This window comes from Pleurodeles waltl, chromosome 6 (genome assembly GCF_031143425.1).
Source record: "Pleurodeles waltl isolate 20211129_DDA chromosome 6, aPleWal1.hap1.20221129, whole genome shotgun sequence".
In the NCBI taxonomy this organism is placed as follows: Eukaryota; Metazoa; Chordata; class Amphibia; order Caudata; family Salamandridae; genus Pleurodeles; species Pleurodeles waltl.
The window spans coordinates 1,387,748,958-1,387,775,054 of NC_090445.1; positions in this window are offsets into that span (position 1 = coordinate 1,387,748,958).

Sequence of the window (26,097 nt, forward strand, 5' to 3'; positions counted from 1 at the left end):
ATTCTGACCCCCCCTACCGCCATCCAGTTCATGGCGGGAAAGCCGCCATGAACAGGATGGCGGTAGGGGGGGTCGCGGGGCCCCTGGGGGCCCCTGCCGTGCCCATGCCAATGGCATGGGCACGGCAGGGGCCCCCGTAAGAGGGCCCCAAAATGTATTTCACTGTCTGCCTTGCAGACAGTGAAATACGCGACGGGTGCAGTAGCACCCGTCGCACCTTCCCACTCCGCCGGCTCGATTACGAGCCGGCATCCTCGTGGGAAGGTCGTTTTCCCCTGGGCTGGCGGGCGGTTTAACTGGAACCGCCCGCCAGCCCAGGGGAAAACTCGTAATACCCGCTGCGGTCTTTTGACCGCGGCGCGGTAATTTGGAGGGCGGGATCCTGGCGGGCGGCCTCCGCCGCCCGCCAGGGTCATAATGAGGCCCATAATGTGCTACTGGTGAACATTGAGCAACTAATATGCGCAGTGGTGAATCACAAAGTCATTGGTCAAACTCCATTAATATCATCACACCATCTAAAGGCGTAGTTGGACAGTTAGCAGAAATCAATGTCGGGGAGGTTAAAATCCCCTACTCCAGAGGTGCCAGCCTCAGTCCCCAGGGGAGGAATGCTATTCACAAAGACCCCCCCAGAAGCAGAGTGCTTTCCCCTCATGAAGTTTAAATCCACATTTTTTCCCCAGATGTCAACAAAGCTGATAGCTGAACCATTTACTTCATTGAGGAGCGGATCTTTAAGTGTCTTCTTTTGGACAAAATGGAGGATGGGATATTTGCTTTTTATATTCAAGTGGGGAATTCCTTTATTTCATGGGGGATTAGACTTGGTCTTTTTGCATGTCCGACTAAGGAAAGTCCTACTCCTTCACAGGTGTTTGGCAGTCATCCTTACAAGAAAAAAAGGAGGCTCTCTTGCCTTCAACCAATACCAGTGACTTAGTGAGGAGAGCACCTGAGGAATAACCCACAAATGTTAGAAGAATATAGTAAGCTGGTACAATGGACTTTTCCAAGAAGACCAGAACATTCAATCCCCAATCACAGAGACTCCAAAAGGGTTCTTTGGATAGGAGCTGTAGGGCTAAGGAGTGCTGGCCGCACTGACCTAATATCAGCCACTTCCGCTCCACCAACAGGGGGCCACAACTCCAAATTTACCTATTCCCCCAAATAAATTCTTACAGCTCCTTCCCTGTACTTATTCAGCCCTTATCTGCCCTTATTTGCACTTTTGAACACTTCAGCAACTTTTGCCACTCAACTTTAACGTCACTGGGCTTTGAAGGACTCACACTCGAGGCTCCGCACTCTAGACTGCTCTTACCACTGTCTCTGCTTTGTTTCCTTATTCAAAGACCACGTCCAGCAGGCGGTGGGCAGCATCCAGGATCAGGGAGAAATCAGAAACCCCCCCCAATTGTTTTTTTTTTAAAAGAGAGAATTAAAAAGTCAGAAGTACCCCCTGCTACCAAAAGTACTGAAACCAAGATGGCTGGGGAGCTGGGGAGCCTAAGTGTTGGGGTGTACTTGGGAGTGCTAAGAGGTGCTCCTTGCACCACCCCATATGCCACTCCGCTCCGCCACTCTGAGCTGGGGCCTCACCTTCTTTCACGGCTCGCACCTTCCTGCGGCTGCAGCTGTGGAGTATCATGTTCTGCATCTCAAAACACAACTTCTTCCTTGACTTGAGGCTCGTCTTCCTGCTACTCCTTCCCTCCTGCCGCAGGGCTGCAGGGAGGGGGTGTACTCCACCTTCTTCCGTGTCTCACGGCTTGCAGTTCTTCTTCCTGCCGTGTCCTTCCAGCTGCATTTCCTCTCTGCCGCTAGACTGCGACTATGGCCCCCGCAAGGGAGGACAGGGGAGGTCGAGAGGACCTCAGGCCATAGGGAAACGGGGTTAACCTGGCCTCAGGAAAGGGTGCGCCACGCAACAAACGCCAAACGAAGCTTCGCAGCAAAGCTACACCACGCCTCCTTGTGTCTACGTGTCATAACAGCCATGTTGAGCAATATACTAAATTCTGTACAACCATGGTGTAGTTAGGAGGGGTAAGTGGGACGCGTGAAAACAGGCGCATTGGGAGCAATGCACCATGTCTTAATAATATGGTTCTTAGGGGCTCATATACGAGCACCTAGCACCATCGTAGTGTCACTTTTTGTGCCGCTCCGGGGGGCGCTGTGCACTGTGCTGTATATACAAGGTGATATCAAGCCACTTTTGTGGCTTAACGGCACCATGTAAATACAGCCCATTTGCACGCAGCACTTTGCGCAGAAGAGGTGTGCAATGGGTGTTCCATCCACAACACCCATGGCATTTTTGTACTGCCCCACATTTACAGAAAAATAGTAACATAATGCAGCATCTAAAATGTATACTCCACTCTATTGGTGGCATTTCCATGGTGCAAGCAGGATAAATACCTGATTTCACTAAAGTAATTTCCATCTTCCTATGTCTGATGCTTTCTGCAGCACATAGGAATACTACATATCCATCATTGGTTGGTCATGTGCAGAAAGGAACATCTTCCTGCACAGCGTGCTATGGTGCACATTTGCAGCTTGGCACCTGACTCTGTGCCAATGCAGGAGTCAAGGACAGAAATGCACTGTATCTGGTGGATATGGTGCATTGCTGGCCTTCCACGGTGGTGCACGATAGCGCAGCAACACATTTCATGCCCTGCCCTATGCCACAAGGCCCTAGTAAAACCACCCGTGGACCTCACAATAGATCCAAAATCACTTGCAAGATGTTTATGCGTACACATGCATGTCTGCCAGAAAATATGGATAACAGCTCTGTGTGCAAAGGAGTTGTACAACATCCATGGGGGTAGGGGCGGGGACGTGTAACACGCAGGGCACAACAGCTACATCATGGCCCAAATAACTCAGACTAGAAGAAAACTCACACAGCATGGCTCATTGGCATGTCCAATTTTGTTAGACACATAGAAGCATCTGCAACATCACACACATCCTGCATGGGTGAACTGTTGTGACATCCAACTAACACATCAGCAAGGCCATAAACCTGTATCCTTGACTGGAAGGTGTATTATCACACACAACTACAATCATGCATGGAAATAGGAAAGCACACAACGGCAGAAGCAAGTCTGTATCCCTACTTTACAATCACATACTAAGCAAGGCCAGTTGTTACCAAACACAAGGGTAAGTCTGACACTGTCTCTCCTCTTCGATGGCAGCTGACCAAGTTTATGGCATCCAGCCCTGGGTGATGACACCGTATGTAAGTCCACTGAGTGCCTGTGAGAAGGCCTACAATAAGGCGCAAGTCCACACCAGGATTATAGTTGAGCATACATTCAGCATTGTCAAAGCATGATTTCGATGCCTAGATGTCGCGGGAGAGACTGCTGTACTCACTTCTACTGGTCTGTAAGATAATTTTTATCTCCAAGTTTGCACAGCATATGTGTGTGGACTAATGTCCCCTGGGAGGAACAGGTGGAGAATCCCATGAAGGAGGATGAGGACAATGATGACCCACCATAGGGTGGAAAAGGACCATACACCACTGCTGGGCACGCAGCCGTGCACACATTGTTGACAATTTTCTCTCCTGATACACTTGAAATTTAACCTTCAAACAACTTGTAAATAAGTCACTTATTCACACAAGTGTCTTGGAGTATCTGTCACATGCAAATGCAACTGCAAATCATACACATTTAGGGAATCAAGTCTAGGCCAAAACAGTGGGTCAACAAGTAGGAACATACTCAGTAACATCATACAACAACACACAAAACAATGAGAATGGAATGTGTGGGTGTAATGTTTGCTATGCCAGTGTAACATATAAGTCACATTGAGACATATATGTCACACAGGTCTGTTAGGTTGAAATTTGACAGCAGCCACAATGTCACTCCTTGTGAGGAATGTTATCCGATGTCAGCCCCTGGTAGAACAAGAGAAGACAGTGCCCACAACAGTAGGTTAATATCAGTAATGTGACAACACTATTTCTTCATGTACCAAGCAGAGGTGGAAACATCCTAACATATCCCTCAGTGACACATAGATGCATGACAAATAGTACTTGGCATACAGAGGACACAGCACCAGAAGGCCTATCCGACTCAAATAAGTACTCATCTCCCATGTATAAAAATTTCATTGCATCACTTATTCCCTTGATAAAAACCAAGTGTCAATCTGGACACAGACATATTTACACATGTGTGTGTACCCTAGCTGTCAGGAGTACAGATATAACCCATCCACAGTCATTATGCATCTCACAAAGGATGTTTAAAGAAGCTGTGTGTGAGTGTCCATGTTAAACACATACACATCTTGAAGAGCAGCTGAGGCACTTCTCTACTGAACTGGCATAGCCACTTTGTGGAGGTGACTTAGAGACTACACAAGAGCTGTGTGAGGAGTACAGAGATGTGTGGATGTCAGTCTTCTATCCTGCATACAATGGATAATTAAGACTTGACATTGTTTGCCGGTTGCATACTCAAGGTTTATTGGCAAATATCATATTGAAAAGATACAGTGACATTCATGAAGGACAGGATAGTGAGGATGAGGAAGATGAGTGCCAAATACCAATTTTCCAAATAATGCTAGCAGTGTGGCAATTGAGGCCTACATTACACTATCTGGCTTCTACAGGTGGGTATGTCTAAACAATTCCATCATATTAATTCACAATACAACTGTTGTACATAGGTAGGACCACACACATAAATACATACATTGTCCCTCATTACAACCCTGGCGGTTGGTGATAAAGCGGCGGTAATACCGCCAACAGACCGGCAGTAAAATAAATGGAATTATGACCACCGTGGAAACCACCCACACAGACAGACACTTTAACACACCGACCGCCTCAGTGGTAGCAACAAGCACCATGGCGGTAACTCCTGTGGGATGCAGCACCTTCCGTTGCCGGTGCCTCTGCTCCTCCGCCAGATGATGCTAATGCACATAAGGACAGTGTGATAAAACAAAAAGGAGAGGGAAGAGACAAAGGATACACTTGGTCAATGGCAGCAACAACAACACAGTTGGTGTACACAAAACACACACAGGGAACAGCCCTACATACTAGGCAATGCAATACCAGTCACAATGCTAGTCACATGCTCATGGACAGGAAAACCTAACGCCAACAGCAGCATACCTGACACTCAGATACCCCTGCCCAGTAGTGGATGCCTACTAGATTGGTTGGAGGTGGTTCACATCATACCCTGCCCAACATGGGACCTACCCTGCAATGTCCAGGCTGGCCTAGGGGCACCACAGGCCCACATCCCCCACCGGGAGACCACCCCGCCACCTGCAAGTAGTATATTGGGAAACTGTACTCACCCCTTCAGGCTGCTTTGATGCCCTCAAGTGCCCATCCAGCTCCAGATAGGCCACTGCCAGTATGCGGAACGTTAGGGGGGGATCGGGGTTCAAAGGGCACCCCTTCCTCATTGTGAGGCCATCCCCAGCTGGGCCTCCGCTGTCTTACATGCCCAGCGTCTCAGGTCCTCCCACTTTTTGCGACAGTGGGTGCTCCGCCTGCCGTAGACCCCCAGGGTCCGCATGTCCTTGGCGATGGCACGCCATATACCCTTTTTCTGATGGGTGCTGACCTGCAGAAAAAGAAACATAGAAAAAGGTATCAGTCATACCGTCCGGCCTGTTACACTCATGGCCCACCATAGCCCTCAAATCCCCTTACGCACAGACATTGCCCACCATACATGCTGCACGCCACCCAGAACCCTTCCACCAATCCCCCCACACGAGGCCCTCACACACAGCACTCCATGCATCCATGCCCCTTGCATCGTGCTCACAGTGTACCCACCTGTTGGTCTGGAGGCTCATACAGCATTCAGTACTGGGGTAGGACCCCATCCACCAGTCTCTCCAACTCCACAGCGGTGAAGGCAGAGGCCCTTTCCCCAGTGACACGAGCCATGGTCGGTTCCATACACAGGTCACAGCAGCACTTGCAGTGTAGGTCCTCTCCTGTTGAAGGTCACGAAGCAAGTGAGTGAACAGATAGAAAATAGTGGTCACGTCCACGGCGGTGCATACCGTCACCGCAAGCGTACATCACCATTGGCCACTGTAACCAAATAGGGCCCAATGACAACCAATGAGGAGAAGCACGGCGGTACTCAACCGCTTCCCGCAACGGCGCACAAAGTCAGTAGCATTAAATCATTTCTACATGTCCATCCACACAGGACAGGCAGACGACATTTCAGTGGGGGGGAGGCCATGGCACCTAACTGTAACACAGCACACATAGGCACCATTTGGGCATATACAACAACATACTGTTACAGTCACAACATGCAATGCAGTGTAGTGTTTGGAAATGTGGTATACTGACCAGCTGCTCCCCGTTTTGCCCCCTAGATTAAAACCACTGTGGATGAATAGGAGATGGAGACATCCCCCTGTGTACAGACCCCTGGTGGACTTGGAAACAATGGAGGATAGGCGCATCATCCTTACCTATAGACTGGACAGGGCCACAATCACAGAGCTGTGTGCCCAATTGGACCTGATAACTGCTATCTGTCAGCCCGCCGGGATCCCCCCTCTTGTGCAAGTCCTATCTGTGCTCTATTTTTTGGCAAGTGGCTCCTTCTAAGTGACAGTGGGCTTGGTAGCTGGAATGTCTTAGTCATTGTTCTCAATAGTGCTGACCAGAGTGTTGTCTACCCTGATTAAACACAAGCTCAGCTACATTGTTTTCCCCCAGGTGGAGGATGGAGGATGGTGGCCACAGTGAAAGCTGACTTCTATGCAATGGGACACATCCCCAACAATAGTAGGGCTATTGATGGTACACCTATTGCATTTCCTCCCCCCCCCCCCGGAGAAATGAACAGGTGTTCAGAAATCAAAAGAGCTTTCACTCGATGAATGTGCAGATAGTGTGCCTGGCGGACCAGTACATCTCCCAAGTCAATGCAAAGTATCCTGGCTCTGTGCATGATGCCTTTATCCTGAGGAATAGCAGCATCCCATATGTGATGGCTCAACTCAAGAGGCACCAGGTGTGGCTAATAGGTGAGCCCTGGTTCCCACCCAATGAATGTTGGTGTATGGGTATGGGGTGGGCCCTAAGGGTTAGTGTGGGCCTCATTCCGACCCTGGCGGTCATGGACCGCCAGGGCCGGGGACGGAGGAAGCACCGCCAACAGGCTGGCGGTGCCTCATGGGCAATTCTGACCGCGGCGGTAAAGCCGCGGTCAGAAAAGGGCAACTGGCGGTTTCCCGCCGGTTTACCCCTGCCCCAAAGAATCCTCCATGGCGGCGCTGCTCGCAGCACCGCCATGGGGATTCCGACCCCCTTCCCGCCATCCTCGTCCTGGCGGTAAAAACCGCCAGGAACAGGATGGCGGGAACGGGTGTCATGGGGCCCCTAGGGGCCCCTGCACTGCCCATGCCACAGGCATAGGCAGTGCAGGGGCCCCCTAACAGGGCCCCATTATGATTTTCAGTGTCTGCCTAGCAGACACTGAAATTCGCGACGGGTGCCACTGCACCCGTCGCACCTCTTCAACTCCACCGGCTCCATTCAGAGCCGGCTTCATTGTTGACGGGGCTTTCCCGCTGGGCCGGCGGGCGGCCTTCTGGCGGTCGCCCGCCAGCCCAGCGGGAAAGTCAGAATGACCGCCGCGGTCATTTGACCGCGGTACGGTCTTCTGGCGGTTCCCGCCAGGCGGGCGGCTTCCGCTGCCCGCCGGGGTCGGAATGACCCCCTGTGTGTCTAACAGTCGTCCCTCGATATTTGCAGGTGATTCTGGTTAACCCAACCTCTCATGACTACTGACCCCTGTGAGGAATCCCAGGACAAGGGCAAAGGAACGTTACAATGAGGCAAATGGGCGAACAAGGGGAATTAGAGAGGGGACATTGGCCTCCTGAAGGGCAGGTTTTGTTGCCTCCATCTAACAGGTGGATCTCTGTACTACTCACCCAAGAAGGTGTGCCAGATAATCAAGGCATGCTGTGTGTTGCATAACCTTGCCTTGAGACACCAGGTGCCTTTTCTGCAGGAGGATGAGGCTGGAGATGGGCGTGTGGCAGTAGTGGACCCTGTGGACAGTGAAGATGAGGAGGCAGAGGATGAGGACAACAGAGCAGCTATTATACAACAGTACTTCCAGTGACACACATGTAAAACACTGTAACTTCACTTTGCATTGACAGTTTTGTATTTGACATTGTACATGGCAGGCAGATTCTTCCAATTCTATGGCCACTTACTGTACCCTTTGGCATCTCTATTTTCAGATATCTGTGCCCCCCTCTGGCACCTGGTGTGTTGACTGCAGCCAACTACAGGTCATTCCTATGTATACATTACTGTACAGTTGTATTGCAGTGTTTAAACCTTGTTAAACGAATACATAGTTAAATCATTTGACATACTCCATGCTTTTATTTTTTCAAAGGGTGTTTATTTAAGTGCTAATAAGTAGAGGGATATGTGCAATGGACTGGGGTGATGGTGGAGGAAAGTCCAGGATAGAGTCCAGTCTATTTGTATCACAGGTGCATTGTCCAAGGGGGCACAGGAAGGGGAGCAATGAGAGTTCAAGGTGGACAGGGTGACAGAGTGGGACACAATGGTGACAATTATGAGAGTTTTATTTCTTGGCAGGTGTCTTGGCAATGCTCTCTGGCTTCTGCCTGGATCGCAGGGATTGTTTGCGGGGTGGTTCTCTTTCTGCAGGGGGAGGGGTGCTGGTGGCCTGTTGTTCCTGTGGCGGGGCCTCCTTTCCACTAGCTGCAGCAGAGGTGGAGGGCTGTTCGTTGGTGTGGCTAGTGTCAGGGGCCCGGTGGTGTGCCACTGCCTCCCTCATGGTGTTGGCCATGTCTGCCAGCACCTCTGCAATGGTGTCCAGGGTGGTGTGGATGTCCCTCAGGTCCCCCCGAACCCCAGGTACAGTCCCTCCTGAAGCCGCTGAGTCTCCTGCAACTTGTATAGTATCTGGCCCATCGTCTCCTGGGAATGGTGGTATGCTCCCAGGATGTTAGTGAGTGCCTCCTGGAGAGTTGGTTCCCTGGGCCTGTCCTCCCCCTGTCGCACAAAACAAAAATGTACTAGCGGAGCACAACAATTTTTTCTTACTTTCTTATTCTAAAGTATTGATAATCTAAAAGTCAAAGAGTCAGATATGACTATATAATTAATAAATTGTGATAAACTGTCCACAGTCCATATACATTCATATATTATTGACCTCAAGCAATGTAGGTTCTCATAATTTTATATAATGAAAACATTTATTTCAAAAATTGGTGACAATGATAAATAACATACAACACTAGACCCCTACAGTAGACAACCAATCAACATGAAAGACATAGGGGGTCATTCCTACCCTGGCGGTCTGAGACCGCCAGGGTAGGGGACCGCGAATGCACCGCCAACAGGCTGGCGGTGCATCCAGGCCCATTCTGACCGCGGCGGTAAAGCCGCGGTCAGAAAAGGGAAACCGGCGGTATCCCCGCCGGTTTTCCCCTGGCCTGCAGAATCCCCCATGGCGGCGCTGCAGGCAGCGCCGCCATGGGGATTCTGACCCCCTTCCCGCCAGCCTGGTTCTGGTGGTTTCGACCGCCAGAACCAGGCTGGTGGGAACAGGTGTCGTGGGGCCCCTGGGGAACCCCTGCAGTGCCCATGCCAATGGCATGGGCACTGCAGGGGCCCCCTAACAGGGCCCCACATTGATTTCCAGTGTCTACATAGCAGACACTGGAAATCGCGACTGGTGCAACTGCACCCGTTGCACAAAAGCAACTCCGCCGGCTCCATTCGGAGCCGGCTTTATCGTTGCTGTGGGTTTCCCGCTGGGTGGGCGGGCGGCCTTTTGGCGGTCGCTCGCCCGCCCAGCGGGAAAGCCAGAATGACTGCTGCGGTCTTTTGACCGCGGTACGGTCTTCTGGCGGTTCCCGCTTGGCGGGCGGCGACCGCCGCCTGCCAAACTAGGAATCACCACCATAATGTACATTGATACAATAAAAGTCCATAATCTAACACAGAAATAAACTGTGAGTCAAGGACCGGATGATATTTTGTCGAATCCACATGTAACATCAGCCGACACGTGTTTCGTCCACACATTGGACTTCTTCAAGGCTGATAAATCATAATTCAAAAATATTGTGTTAATAATTTAAAAATACAAAATCTGAAAAACAATTCCAAAGACTAAAGAAAGGATCACAGTTAGTCAACCTCCACCAAAAGTGTGTTGGAAATAGAAAAAGTGTCATGGAGAACCTACATCCCAAATTAGTTCTTGAGATCAATAAAATAATATAATAAGTATGAGTGATAGGGATGAAATTTTATATGAATGTGAAGGTGAGTCACTATTTTTAAGTATGAATGTGAAGGTAAGTCCCTATTTTTAAGTATGAAAGAGAGACCTATGTAATCCCCAAAAAGAGTTTTGAAGGGAAAGTACCTTAATCTTTCCATTAACCACTTGTAACTCCAAATGATATTCAAATCTCTAAATGACAGAGAAACAGGGGAAGAGATCCAATCATCAACTGTCAAAATATAGACCATGGGGGTCATTCTGACCCGGGCGGGTGGCGGATGCCGCCCGCCTGGCGGGAACCACCAAATGGCCGCTCCGCGGTCAGAAGACCGCGGAGGCCATTCCGACTTTCCCGCCGGCCCAGCAGGAAAGGCCCTGCAACACAGAGGCCGGCTCCGAATGGAGCCGGCGGTGTTGCAGGGGTGCGACGGGTGCAGTTGCACCCGTCGCGATTTTCACTGTCTGCTGTGCAGACAGTGAAAATCATGCTGGGGACCTGTTAGGGGGCCCCTGCACTGCCCATGCCAGTGGCATGGGCAGTGCAGGGGCCCCCAGGGGCCCCACAACACCCGTTCCCGCCATCCTGTTCCTGGCGGTCAAAACCGCCAGAAACAGGCTGGCGGGAAGGGGGTCGGAATCCCCCCTTTACCGCCACGGTCAGAATGAGCACTGAAGCACCGCCAGCCTGTTGGCGGTGCTTCCGTTGCCCGCGGCCCTGGCTGTCTTAGACCGCCAGGGTCGGAATGAGGGCCCATATGTGTTACCTATATTCAAAATCTGGTACCCCACTAACCTTGGTATTGTCCGCACTAAGCTTGTTCAATGTACAAAAAAAACGCAACTGATTTTCATTTTTTTGATAATATGATTTTATTTCATCAGCTTAAAGTTGGTTCTACAAATAAATGAAAAGAACATGTATGCACATATTAGTAGCTGATAAAGGCCATGTTATGGCCTTAATTTATCATATCCTTCTTATCAAAGGAACCGTAATCCAATCTAAGCAAAATATCTAAACCGTCACGATACCATAAAACCTGGTTCCATACAAAGTGCAATTTAACTCCATAAGGTTCATCACGTCACAAATGAAACTAACCTCTATTTGTTGTTCAGAGTGCTTGGCCATAGCAATGTCAGGCCACAAATAGAAAGTCACATAAGAAAATGTATCGCCGATATTAAATAAAGTCATGATATGAAAGAGAATATTCAAACCTGAATCAATATCAAAGGTATAATACAGTCAGAAAACATATCCAAAAGAATACGTCTTGTCCATGATAGTAAAAAACAGGAATGTCCCACATTACTCTGTGGCCAATGAGTAATAACAATCAACGGGGCACCCCCAAGACAAGCTAGCTGTATCGCCTTCGAAACTAACCTGTATCTTCATACCGTCCACATAATAGCAATCCGCGTCCTGTGTTGCTTCGTTGCAATATCAACGAAGGTGTGTGCATTGAAGAGAGCACGGATGTCTTCTTAAATCTGGTTGGTGTCGGCAATTTAACCAATGCCAACCCTGAGTTTCAAACCCACAATTAGAATAATCTTATAGTAGAAAGAGAAAAGAGCCCACTACAAACATCGCGAACATGGCGGCCATCTTAGAATAGTTGGTTTTCATATTACTCAGACCTGTTGTCCTATTGTCAGAGAACCTAATTGATATATACTGATCATCAAGCGGAATATATGTAAGTATATTAGGCCAACAAGTGAAGCTCTTATCAAATACTCTGATCATTGGATTTAGATAAACCTAAATTGAAAAAATCTTCTGTGTAGGTAATAAACCATCCTCAATGTGTGGACAGAATAAGGTAACCAACGAGACTCCGAATGATAGGAAGGAGAAAGGAGAAACTGGAAGAAAGATCCTATACATATTGGTCCAAAGTGTGCACATTATCATAGAAAATTATATATGATAAAAAGTGATTGGACAGACAGGAGATATCCAATATCGCTCAAAGAGAGGCATCCATCACCATGGTATGTGAGTATACATCAGTTAAACATATAGGCACAACAGACCACTGATCCCAATGTATTGTCAGCCTGTAAAGAGATGTAATGGTAATAAAAAGAAGACATATCTTATAATCCACAATCATGTATACATTATTGTAAAAAATGATATAGTTCATCATCAATATTCATCCCCATTTCTATAGTTTTTAACCTGATAATCCATTTCACCTCATTTTTTCTTAGCTCCAATGTTCTATTACCTCCTCTAGGGTTAACAGGGGTATGATAAATTCCAATATATTTAATCAAAGGAATTTCTCTCCCTGGATGTTTGATGTTCATGTGTCGGACTACTGGTGAGATTGTGTCATTGTTTCGCAGGGCACGGATGTGTTCCTGAATGCGTTCTTTCAAGGGCCTGATAGTACTTCCCACGTATATCTGGCCACATTCGCATTCCAAAATGTACACAGTGAATTTGGTGGTACAATATATAAAGGTGGTAATTTTATTTGGTCCGCTTCCATTGTACTCAAATTCCAGGGTTGTATGCATTGTGAAACCACACATATCACAATGACCACATTTGTAAAAACCATTGATTTTGCCTGGTAGCCATGTCGGTGTTTCTTCCCTTAAAGGTGGCAAATAACTTTTACATATTACATTTCTAATTGTTTTGCCCCTTTTGTGGATCATTTTCGGTCTTTTAGGTAATATTTTTGCTAGTGTATTGTCCATTTTAATATGTTCCAATGTTTTTGTAGAATACGAAGTATATTACGGCTATTCTGACTGTACTCCGTACAGAAACTCACCATTGTGCCCTGGAACCTTTTCGGAGATGTGCTATGCCTATTCAGCAAGTTTGTCCTACATGTCCTATTGATTTTGTTTCTTGCTATGTCAATAGTTTGTTTGGAATACCCCCTTTGTAGGAATCTTTTTTCCAAAATGTCTAATTCCATATTGCATGTATTCGGCTCACTACAGTTCCTCTTGACCCTAGTAATTTCCCCAAGAGGAATAGCTGAGATCTGAGTTTTAGGATGAGCACTCTCCGCATGCAATATTGCATTGCAAGCTGTTGGTTTACGGTAAATTTTGATGTGCATCAAGTTGTCTTTGATGAATATGTTCAAATCCAGGAAACATATATTTTCCTTACTATATTCATAAGTCATTTGTATATTGTACATATTCAAATTCAAATGATTACAAAATTCCACTAGTTGTTGTTCCGATGCAGTCCAAATCATGATAACGTCATCAATATACCTCCCCCAAAAGAAGATATTTTCTATCAGATGTGGGGGACCGTTCTTCCAAATATGGATTTGTTCAAACCAACCCATATACAAGTTTGCATACGATGGGGAAAATCTAGACCCCATAGCAACTCCTTGCGCATGTTTGAACCACTGTCCTTCTTGTATGAAGACATCGTTGTCTAGTGTGAATTCTATCATATGTAATAGCATCTCTGTATGTTCATAATATGATGCTGATCTTCCTGATAAAAAATGACGTACTGCTTGCAATCCCTTATCCTTAGGTATACAAGTATATTGTGAAGTAACATCTAGTGTAACCCAGATCATTCCTGTTGTCCACACTATTTCCTCTAATTTTGCAAGAACATCTTTTGTATCTTGTAGATACGAGGGTATATTCTTAACAACAGGTTGTAAGTAACTATTGATAAATTCAGAAAGTCTTTCAGTAGGTGCCCCTATTCCTGATATGATGGGTCTACCGGGAGGTGACGTTCCACTTTTATGTAGTTTCGGTAAGATGTAAATGCATGGTGATGTGGGGTGTGGGTTAAATATGTTTTTGAATTCCGAATCGGAAATCAAACCCTCTTCCCGCCACACTCATAACCATCTTTCTAAGTTTATTGTGATCCTTTGTAAGGGATTGGTCTGTAGTTTAGTATATGCAACACTATCCATAAGCTGTCTGTCTATTTCCTTAACATAATCTGTCCTGTTAAGGATAACAATATTGCCTCCTTTATCCACCTCTTAGATAACTATGTTTCGATTATCGCTAAGTTCTTTTAAAGCTGATTTTTGTTTAAGAGTCAGATTATGTGATTTGTGACATTGACCTTTTTTAATATATAGATTGGACAGGACAGATTATGGGGTGTCTTGAACCATGGAACGCACCTTCCCCCGTAGGTCGTTCCACCTCTTCCTGATGTCATCCCTTGTTCCGGGGTGCTGTCCCACGGCATTGACCCTGTCCACGATTCTCTGCCATAGCTCCATCTTCCTAGCAATAGATGTCTGCTGCACCTGTGATCCAAATAGCTGTGGCTCTACCTGGATGATTTCCTCCACCATGACCCTTAGCTCCTCCTCTGAGAACCTGGGGTGTCTTTGTGGTGCGATGGGTGTAGTGTGAGTGGTGTGTGTGAGGGTGTGTGGAGTGATGTGTTGGGTTTGTGCTTTAAGCTGCGTGGATGGAGTATGGGTGATGGTGTTCTGTGGGTGCTCTTGGTGTGTGTCTATCTCAGTTGTCAATTTTTTGGAGTCGTAAAGGGTTGTGGGTAATGTGTGTGTGGGTTTTATAGTGGTATGGGTGTGGTGTGTGTATGCGTGTCAGGTGTGTGTGGTTTGAATTGTCCAATGTGGTGTTGTTTTGTATGTGTGTGTGTATTTTGAGCGCGGCGTTATGTACCGCCAATGGTTTACTATGGTTGAATGTCCACTACGGTGATTCATGGGTCATAACGTGATAGGTGTAGTTCTGTTGGCGTAACGGTGTGGGCTTTGCTACCGGCAGTTTATCACTGACCTTTGGGCTGGTGGACTTGTGTGTGTTTCTGTATAGTGACGGATTGCTATGTGTGGGTCATAATATGGGTAGCGGTAAACCGCTGCGGCAGTGGTATGTTGGCGACAGTCGGCATGGCAGTAAGCAGGACTTACCGCCAATCTCATAATGAGGGCCTATATGTACCCTGGGTCTACAGACATGTCCCTGTCCCACTATCTACCAATGGAGTGCCAAAATATTACCGGCTCATATATAATTCCTAATCACATACTCTTGTATTTCCCATTAGATAAGGCTGACAGAAATCTCCTGCAAGTCCCTAGTAGATAATAGAACAAGGCTGACAAAAATCCCCTGTATGTCCCTAGTAGATAATAGGACAAGGCTGACAAAAATCCCCTGTATGTCCCTAGTAGGTAATAGGGCAGGGCTGAGATAAATCCCCTGTAAGTCCCTAGTAAATAATAGGACAAGGATGACAGAAATTCCTTATAAATCCCTAGTAGATAATAGGGCAAGGCTGACATCAACATCCTGAAAGACCCTAGTAGATAATAGGGCAAGGGGGTGTAGATGTACATTTGGAAACCCTCGCTTGAGTGTACACTGATGAGTAGCCTGGTATCCCTGTCTGACTGCAACTTTGCCATGCACATTGTGTGTTAGAAGGGAATTACGTGCAAATCCACGCGGCGAGGAATTGTACTGTCAAAGTGTATGTGGAAAAATCATTGTTACAAAATGCAACCTTAATGTCCCCCCTAGGTGCTCCAGGCACTGTGTGGCCCACAGTTGTGAGCATGGATAAATTCTAAGATGCATCATAGCTCCTGGTGTTTGGGGAAACCACCTTTTAACACTCACGAACAGTAGCAAGGTATCTACAGAGGGTAACATGTTAGTCTCTGAAATGAGCAAAGATATTGTTCTGAAGTAGCACTATGACTAAAGAAGGGATCATGAAGATTGTTGAACTGATATCCCAGTCATGCCACTGTAGTAGGCAGAAGAAAGCACACATGAAGAACCCAAACTAACAACATGCACAGCACAAGAAACACATCAATGGCACATGTCTGTCCTAAACATCACAACAGTTGCCTGCATGGGGACTGTAAGTTGTCCATCTTACATGACAGACTGATGTTTGCTCCACTGGACACACATTAGACTCTCACACAAATGCACTGTCATGGGGTGGGTCAAGTGGCCAGAATCTAAGGAAAATCTAATGCATTCCAGGAAAAAACACTTAGCAAGGGTATCATGAGAGTGAACATGTCTAACACATGGGTTATCTATCCTAAGCGCTGTGGCTATACAAATATTGTTAATGTCCTATCTGTGTAATCGGATCCCAAAAAAGCATGTCCCTCCATATATGTACACTTACAGAAAACATGTTGTGCACATGAGAAGACAGGAAGGTGTGAAATGGTGAAGGTCCTGTAAAGCAAGGACCCCTTGTTTGCCCCTTGTTTGACAGCCTGTTGTCTGAACACTGGGGCAAAGCAAAAATCGTCTGATATGGGAGCAGTCCTACATGTGGGTGTACGGGCCACATTCCATGGTCAATCCATGGCACCCCTCGGTGTGAACTGATCAATGGTCTAAGGTGCTACACATAGGGGCATAGGCACAAGTAACTGATGCACTGGCTATGACAAGCAACTTTTCTACAATTGCTATGTGACCCCCTAACAACCTCATGGTAGTTCTGTATTACCAATACAGTACTCCATGGAACTATTTAGCACAGCTGACCCAAAAACAATGGACGCAGTTGTGACGATTTGCTGGACTGCCACCAGAAAATGTTGCACTAGGCTATGAAAACTGATGAAACCCCATAGTACATAGCACTAGCATCAGTCTAAGGCCTCCAATGGCCATTCATTGCAAAATGAGGTAAGAATGGTGCAAAGACATCTAGTTACTTTCACAGTGCAATAGCTATTTTGGCCATGGGTATGCCCATCTTGAGCAAGATGTTGATCTGATATATCCACAAGTAACACAGTACTACACATAACAGTTCAAATGTAAATACACATTTTGCCTAGGACGCCATACATTTTAGTATTTTTTACATGCCTTACAATAGACAAATCAACGCATTGCTGCTAAGCATGTATTTTTATGGCATTGCGTCTTTCAAAAATGACACATACCATGCGATGAGTCGGAACTGTCTAATGTTGCCTTGCCATGCGACATAAAAAAATCTCACACGGGTGCGTAGCATCCAAAAAAATGACACATCATCAAAAACGTGATGCATCATCACAGGAAATGAGATGATGGATGTACCATGCACTCCAGGAACTGCAAAATACTTTCACTTTCTTTTACAGTTAGTCTTTTTGTCTGTCTTCGTGAGAGGAGGTGTTTTGGAGATCTGGGTGAGAGAGTGGTGTTTGAGGTGTGATTTTGTGCTGTCTGCTGTCATATTTATGTCCCTGACCTCTGTATTGTCCTGTCCATAAGTCTTTTATATTGTGTTGTCATTGTATTGTTGGGTGTCTGTCTCTGGGGTAGCATAGTTTGCTAAATTTTTTGGGGGCTGTTTGGGTTAATTATTTTTGGGGTTCAGGATACAGAGGGTGTGTCTGACAGTATGTCTGGAAGGGAAAAGGCACGTCACCTCAGCGCTGGGGAGTTAGACAGCTTCATCTAACTAATGCTCCATTACCTGCCCAGCATGGTGTCCATGGGTTGGCGAGTGATCCAAGGCTACTGGAACGAGGCGAGGAAGCTGCAGTGGTGGAAGGTCCTCTCCCAGATGAACCAGATCTTTGAGGTGGAGCAAACTGACCAACAAATGAAGCATCACTGGGCAGACATAGTCAGCAGGGAGCAGAATCTCTGGACCACATGGGGATTGAGGTCAGAGAAACTGTGGGTTAGTACACAAACTTTGTGATTGACTATTGCTTTACAATTGCAGGTGCATTTCTGTTGGCCATAGGACCGCCTTTAGCAAGTTGAGGCAAAGGGCAGGGTTGTAAGTACAATGTTGGTGGAAAAGAGAGCCACCATGACAATGGCAACACTGCACCATTATGGAGACACAATGCTTAGTCCTGTAATTGTCCAGTGGGTTTTGCCACTTAATTCTGTTGTACACCAATGCAGAGATAACTGTGTCATGGTGGAAGAGTACATGGTTACCAGGAATATGTGTTTGTGTCCACTAAGTGCCTAGCTACTGTGGAATGTTGCATAATCATTTGTTCATTTGATGTCACAAATCACACAGGAGTAAAGGCAGTCATGGCTGAGTGTCCTGTGAGTCATGTATGTGCAGGGTGACATCACCATTACTAATGTATAAAAAGGTTTAAAGTAGAACGTCATCTGCACTTAACTAACAATGTAGCTGTGACATTTATGTTAGGTTCCTGCACATATGTGTACATGTCACCCTGGTCTACCAATGTATGTCACTGATGTATGTAAGTGTCTTCATAGTGCTATATTCACAGTACCATATCCCACGTTCTGTCTTGCAGGTGTTCCCCACCATATATTGTATAATCAGAGAGACTGAAAGCTTTTAAGACCCCAACCAGTGAGTACCAATCTGTATGTATAATGTGTTGTGCAAGTGTTGTGTGCAGTTGTATGTTGTATGCAATGCTATGTACCAAGTACATATATGCTACCATAAACATAGTAGGTTTAAATAGGATATGTACTGTATGCTTGCAGATGTGTCTAGGCTGTGCAGCCCATGAAATTAGTGCACTGGTGGGACCCTGTGTAGCAAAGGTCATGGAAATTTGGACATGGTACATGAGTCCCCTATTAGTGATGACAGCATGGTCATGTGGCAGAAGTTAAGGGTCCAACATATGTGTGCAGGGTTTCTAGATGTTGTTGACTATACATGTCACTGATCCGTGTGTCACACGTAGAGCTGAGTTACTCAGCTTATGGTGTGATGCATTACCATGTGAACAGTCAACTAATGTTAGCAGGTCAGTGGTCAACATACCACATTGGGGGGCTCATTTGCAAGTCACTAGTGCCTCTGGTACAACACTTTTTATATGGGTAAAAAGTGACGCACCTGCGGCGCAACAGTTTAATACTTATGCTTCTTAACATGGCCAAATTTTAACCACCATTGTGATGTGATGCCCCATTATCTGAGTCGTAGTTTCCAACATTTCTAACCTATGTCATCCTCACATGTCTTGTCATGTATGTTTGGCCAGAAGGATATCCAAATTACATAGCCATTTGACATACCATGAACCACAACGTTATCTACTTGTGGTTATCCAGATATTGTCCAGGATCTGATGCAAAAAAAAATGACACACAATGTACAGCATTAGCCCCTGCTGTACCACGATCCCTATGCAGATGTGGTGTGGGACCTGTATACACCCACATATGAGGTGGTGGTGCTGAGTGTTGTGATGCAACACACTGAGCGTAGTTTGGGAGACATTCATAACCTATGGACAGCATAGTGTGAGGAAACAAGTCACTCAGAGACTCTGCATGAAGTCATGGCACAGCTCACCTGGTGCTGACCTGTGTCAATACGAGAGTTGTGGCATCATCCTCTATGTCACATGAATGACTGCACCACCCTACAATTTCACAAATGTCTGTCGTAATCAGTTTACCATTTAGTGATGTGTCCTGACATCTGTACTTGCCATATGTTGTCCTGCTGTGAGGCCACATTGTACTTGCAGTACTTCCTCAGGTGAGTTAGTTAAATGTCAACGGATCTGAGGTAATTCGCACAAAACGAGGTACATTGATGAACAAACCACTATGATGAGTAAGAAGTTGCATGGTCACATGGTTGATGTGTATGAAAATCGTAGTCAATGGTGACATGGACTTTCAAAGACTTTCCAAGATGGTTCAAAGTAATCATGCAATAATAGCTAGTCTCGATAACATGGACATGGGCATTGTGGATTTTGCAGTTGGTGTGCAGATGTATTCCCCCCTGCCCTTCGGGATGTCATGTTGATTTGTGCTGGCCAACGTGTTGCAACTGCAGATGGTGTATCTATTACATGTATGTAGTTCATTTGCCGGAATATACAGTTGACTGACATGTCCACTTCATGTTGCAGCTGCAAACATGAACACACCCCAGAGGTGTCAATTTGCAAAGATGGCAGAGAGGTACCACCACATCAGACAAGTTGCCAAGGGGTACCGGAGGATGCAAAGGAGGTCCGACCGGGAGCATACTTTGGGGACCTGGAAGGCCTTACATCAAGGGGTGCCAGCAAAGAAGCCATCTACCACCACCACCCATGCTGCAGCAAGGCCTGTGGCTACAGGCAGTGCCACTCTCCTGGGGCAGGACCCTCAACCTTGGCTCCATCAACTGATTCAACTACCTCAACAACTATGGCACATACCTAAGTGCAGTCCCCCTACATGCAGGAGTTTCATATAGAGTTGGCTGCCAAGAAATACCATATTGCCCAGTTGGAGCACCAGAATGGGCAGATTTTGACACTACTTTGAGAATTTAAAGCACATTTGATGAAGCGCTAAGGGAACACATGGACACTAACCCAGCACGTCCCTCCCATTTGGTAATGTGCAACACAGCAGCAACATCACAGTGGTAGGCAGCCAGGTTGTCACTGAGGGAGTCCAGCATTCTCTGCATGGACTCAAGGATAGTTTGGATAGCCACCAGCCTGCTGTCAATCACGCTGGTGCCACTCTAAGATGGCAATTATTTGAACCTCAGCCTCAGGACACTAGCTATGTCCAGGGACTGCTGGAGTCCACAAGGCCAAGAGTGGGCGTCTCTGATGGCAGCAGAGTTGTCCTTATTCAGACTGAGGCACCTACAGACTCCCGCTAGGCTGTCTGCCATGGTCTCCATCCCCACCCACACATGCTGTGCCAACTCCCGCTGGACGCCTACAACTGTATTTTGGAAGATGATTTCTGGGTCATGGGAGTCCAGGGCTGTGGATGAGGTGGCACTATGGGGGTGATTCTGATTCTGGCGGGCGGCGGAGGCCGCCCGCCAGAATTCCGCCCCCATTATACCGCTCCGCGGTCAGAAGACCGCGGAGGGTATTATGAGTTTTTCCCTGGGCTGGCGGGCGGTCTCCAAAAGACCGCCCGCCAGCCCAGGGAAAAACTCCCTTCCCACGAGGATGCCGGCTCGTAATCGAGCCGGCAGAGTGGGAAGGTGCGACGGGTGCAGTGGCACCCGTCGCGTATTTCAGTGTCTGCAAGGCAGACACTGAAATACTTTGCGGGGCCCTCTTACAGGGGCCCCGCGACCCCCCCTACCGCCATCCTGTTCATGGCGGCTTTCCCGCCATGAACAGGATGGCGGTAGGGGGGGTCAGAATCCTCATGGCTGCGGAGCGCGCTCCGCAGCCATGGAGGATTCAAACGAGCAGCGGAAAGTCAGCGGGAGACCGCTGACTTTCCGCTTCTGACCGCGGCTGAACCGCCGCGGTCAGTATGCTCGTTGGAGCACCGCCAGCCTGTTGGCGGTGCTCCCGTGGTCGGTGGCCCTGGCGGCCACCGGCCGCCAGGGTCAGAATGACCCCCTTGTTGTGTGTTGTGTGTTGGGTGGTTCATTTGGAGACCCCACAATGCTTAGTGTCTTCCTTGTGACTGGAGATGGTATATGGATGACTAAGCACTGTGTCTCATGGAGAGTGTCGGAATTGATGCAAAGAGCGGGTCATTGCCATCATTAGATAAGTCCAGGACATACAGTCGGCCGTGAGGTATGGCATCATCCTTTCGAAGGAGATGGAAATATGTCAATGTTGATGTGTGTTAGCTGTTCACTTTAGTCAATATGTTGTTAAGCATGTTACACCACGTACATGGCACAGAGACACGCAACAGGTCCCTAATTTATGGTCCCCTAGCGGCACAATGTGCCATCAAGGTGTCAATTTTTGAAACACACTGTTAGCACATTATGGCACTTCACATTTTTTAGTCCACTCTAAGCCATCTTGTGTGTTTTTGTGTGTACCGCTTATAGATTCCTCTCATGCATTACACTGCATGACAGTTGCATGGCATTGGTGTTGCTTGGAGTGTCCTCATGCAACACCCATGGACACATACAGAATCTATTGCATTGCCAGATCTGTAATTTTTTATGTGTGTCATAATCTTCTACCAACCCATGTCTGTTGTAAGAGTGATGTGAGTTGAACAACTATCAACATACATTCTCCTTCTCACCACTATGGGTGATTCAGGATACTGCACACAAGATAAGAGGTGAGAAGGCGACTGCACGTGGACAGTTGTCCCCCTCGAATTACTGTTACAATACACATGGGTTGACACATGGATATGACACATTCCCAAACATGTCAATGTGTGAATGCATCAGGTTGCTTCACCTTCAGGCATTGTGATTGTGCAATATATGACTGACATTGTTGCTGGCCGTTTTATTCCATCTTTCAATGTGTGTTGCAATTGGCAATGGGCATTGGAAGTGGCAGACAGAATTCCTGATTGTTGATGTTGCAAACTTTTTATGTTAAACTCCAATGTGGCAGAGTGCCAGTCTATATTTCCTAGGCGAAGAAGGAAACCTTGAATGGCTTTTGATCCCTGGTATTATGTACCCCTGATATACCTCACACTACATGTAGGTTTTATTCCATGTGTGTTGCTAGGTTTGTTCCCACAGAACACACATTTTAACCCACCCTACTTCTAACGCCTTCCCAAATCTTCACATCTGGGAATGCTGCCGTTTCATACGCCACCTCATGGTTTGTGTAATTGAGACATAGGGTGAGTGTAATCTTTGTTTGTTCTAGTGATGTCATGTTACTCTGTGTGCTGCATTGTACATCACACATAGTTAGGCAGAGACACCTCTTGTGGCTGGTTGTGCGGGAAAGTCTCCCTTGATGCACAACAGCAATCATCCTAAGATCACAGGCACCCTTGCTGCATGGCACAGATGTGTCCGTGTAGGCACATGGCAGCAAATTGTGCACCAGAGCAGACTACAATGACAATAATGCCCCATGTGTTGTGTGGACATCACAATAGTGCCCTATCCCAGTGGTGAAGGAAGATGTATCCCTATCCTTATATAGCCCACCCTGTGCAACAGGCCTGGTACATGATTGCCAATGAAAGTTACACATGGCCAGATGGTTCAGTTGATATGGTGAAGGGAGTGTTGTAATGGTTGTGAAGTGGTCTGTGCATATGGTGGTGGGGTCAGTGCACATCACATGTGTTTGGTTTTTTGTCATATTTGTGCCACATGCAACCTTTTCACATGCATAGAGTGGTCCTATGGGCCTCCTCCTTGTGCCATTAGTTATTAAACACATTCCCCCCACTGCAGATTACCCTCTGTTTGTTGTTGCTCATCATGTGCCACAGTGTCTTGTCCCTGGACTCCAGTGATGAACTTCTTCAGTATAACTGCTGCCACCTGCCCCTTCTGGGATGCCTAACTTCCACCTCCGATCTTCAGTGCTTCCTTTCAGTTGCTGGACAGTTTCTCTTTTGTTCTGTGCTTGCAATTGTGCAACAGCTTCTTTCATTCAGTCTCAGTCCTCTTCACCTCTGCCACACTCTTGACTTTATCAACTATAGACTGCCATATGGCTTCCTTCCTACTTATTGGCACTTTAGATGTGATGAAGAGTTGGTGTTGGTGCTCTGTCACCTCTGTGTTCAGGGTCTGATTCTCTTCCTGACTGAAGCAACACTTCCTCTTTATTTTCCCCTTCTTCTGGGAGTCTGTCTATCCACACTGGCTTTCACTGGGCTGATTGGAGTCTCTCTAGGGTCTCCCCTGTCCTGATATTTCCATTTTTCTACCTCGTGGCTTCTGTTTGGTGTTTTTGCAGGGTTGTTTAATCACTTTTAGGGAAAAATTTTGACGCTAGCACGATTAGAGTCAAAAACTTGCCACAAATCATGCTAGCGACAGTTTTCCAGCACTAGCATCATTATTTTGTGGCATGTCCCAATGGTTAGCATCAAATTTTTTTACGCTAACCATTTCTAACCGCCATGCTGACCTATTTTGTAAATATGGAGCAAGCATGACGGTAAGAAATGACGTTAGCCGGCATAGCATTTTTTTGACCCACAACTGTTCTAGTGTTTTTGTACGCCATTTCTTGTAAATATGGGTCAAAGATTTGATGCGAAGGTCTTCATTATCCTAATGAGACTTCTGGATTTGGGTGGCAGAATCAGCTGAATTGTGGGGTACTGAGTACAATTCCACACCCTGCCATGACTGTCAGCCCAATCCGGGTTTTCCAGCCAACTAGCAGGGCCTCATCTCCACCCAAGGGCGGGGATGATTGTGGCAACCGGGCATATGACAGAAAGGACTCCTCAGGGGAATCGTGGTCGATCAGATCTCATCTCTTTCTCTCAGTTACGTTAGTCTCACACAGGCAAAGACAAACAGAAGCAGAGAGTAGTTCAATAAGGTTTATTCAATTCAATTCAATTCAAAGGAGCTTTATTGCGGCTACAAGAGCCAAAAAAGCGCAAGCAGTAATAAATACAAATAAATACATATAATGATAATTACAAGTAGATATATAATGATAAAAGGGAGTAAAAGATAAGAGAAAATGGAAAAAAGTGGAATAAAAATGGAAAATGGAATAAAAAGGAATAAAAATGTGCTGCACAGGACGATGGGACAGTCTTATTTGGAGTCTTTATCCAGAAGGGTTTTCCCTCTAACAAGCCAACTGGCTCCGAGGAATTTGGCGACGGCGATCACAAGCGTTGGCCTGGTGTCTGATCTGAGGATTCGCAGGGCTTGCGCAGAGCTGCGGACTCCCAGTAGTCTGCATGCCGAGGCCAGCCATTTCCTCTGGGGAGCGGTGTACGCAGGGCAGGCAAAAAGGACATGAGGGAGATTCTCGACGGGGGCTTTGCAAGCTGGGCATACGGTTGAATCATTGTGTGACCAGCTACTGGTGAAAAGTCTTAATGGGAGTGTTCCGATGCGGAGCTGGTAGTACAGTTTCCTTTCCCTTGGGGCCGTGATTAGGTCCCAAAAAGCTTCGTACTTGCATGACTCTTTTAGGTTGGCAAAGTCACAAGATGGTGTAGAGTGGAGTGCAGCCCTTAAGTCTTCGTAATTTGCCAATTGCCAGTATAGTTTTTTTAGTGCGCTTTTTGAGGGGATGTTGAGTTCCAGAGATCATCGAGCCCAAGTGATACAGTGAACCCTTGATGGATCATAGCCAGGGGAATCTGTGAAGGTGGTCGGCTTTTAGGATGACCTGTAGAGCTTTGGTGAAGATGTCGAGCTCCGGAGTGGTCCAGAGACGCCGCCAGTACAGCAGAGGTCGCAGACGGGCTTTGTGGCCAATGCGTTTGATACTGAGATCCTTGAAAAGGGGGAACAGTGGGGTGCTTAGCGGAAGGGACACAAGGTTTCTTAGGAAGTTGTTTTCAGCAGTGGTTAAGTCTTCGGATTTTGTATAGCCCCATAGTTCAGCCCCGTAAAGCGCTGAGGAAACGGCCTGGGCTTCGTATAACTGTAATACTGGGCGAATTGGTTTTGTGTGTGAGAGGTGGAAAATCTTTAGTAGTACCCCTGTTGTTTGTTTTAGTTTTAGGTCTTGTTTTCCTATGTGTGACTTCCAAGACATGTTGTCAGTGAATGTTATGCCCAGGTAGCTTAAGATGCCCACCTTCTCAAGTGTGAAGCCCTCTAAAGTAAACTTCCCTTTAAAAGATCTGTGGGGATTGAGGGTCATTAGTTTTGTTTTCGATGCGTTGATTTCGAGTCCCTGTGATGAGCAGAAATGCTCGAAGCACGCAAGGAGTTTCCTTAGGCCACTAGGGGTCTTGGATATCAGGAGAGTGTCATCGGCAAAGAGTAAGACTGGGATTTTTTGTGTACCAAGTGAAGGTGCGTCAGCCTGTAGTCTGAGGAGGGAGGGGACGATTTCATTGATATACAGTTAAAAGAGGGTGGGGG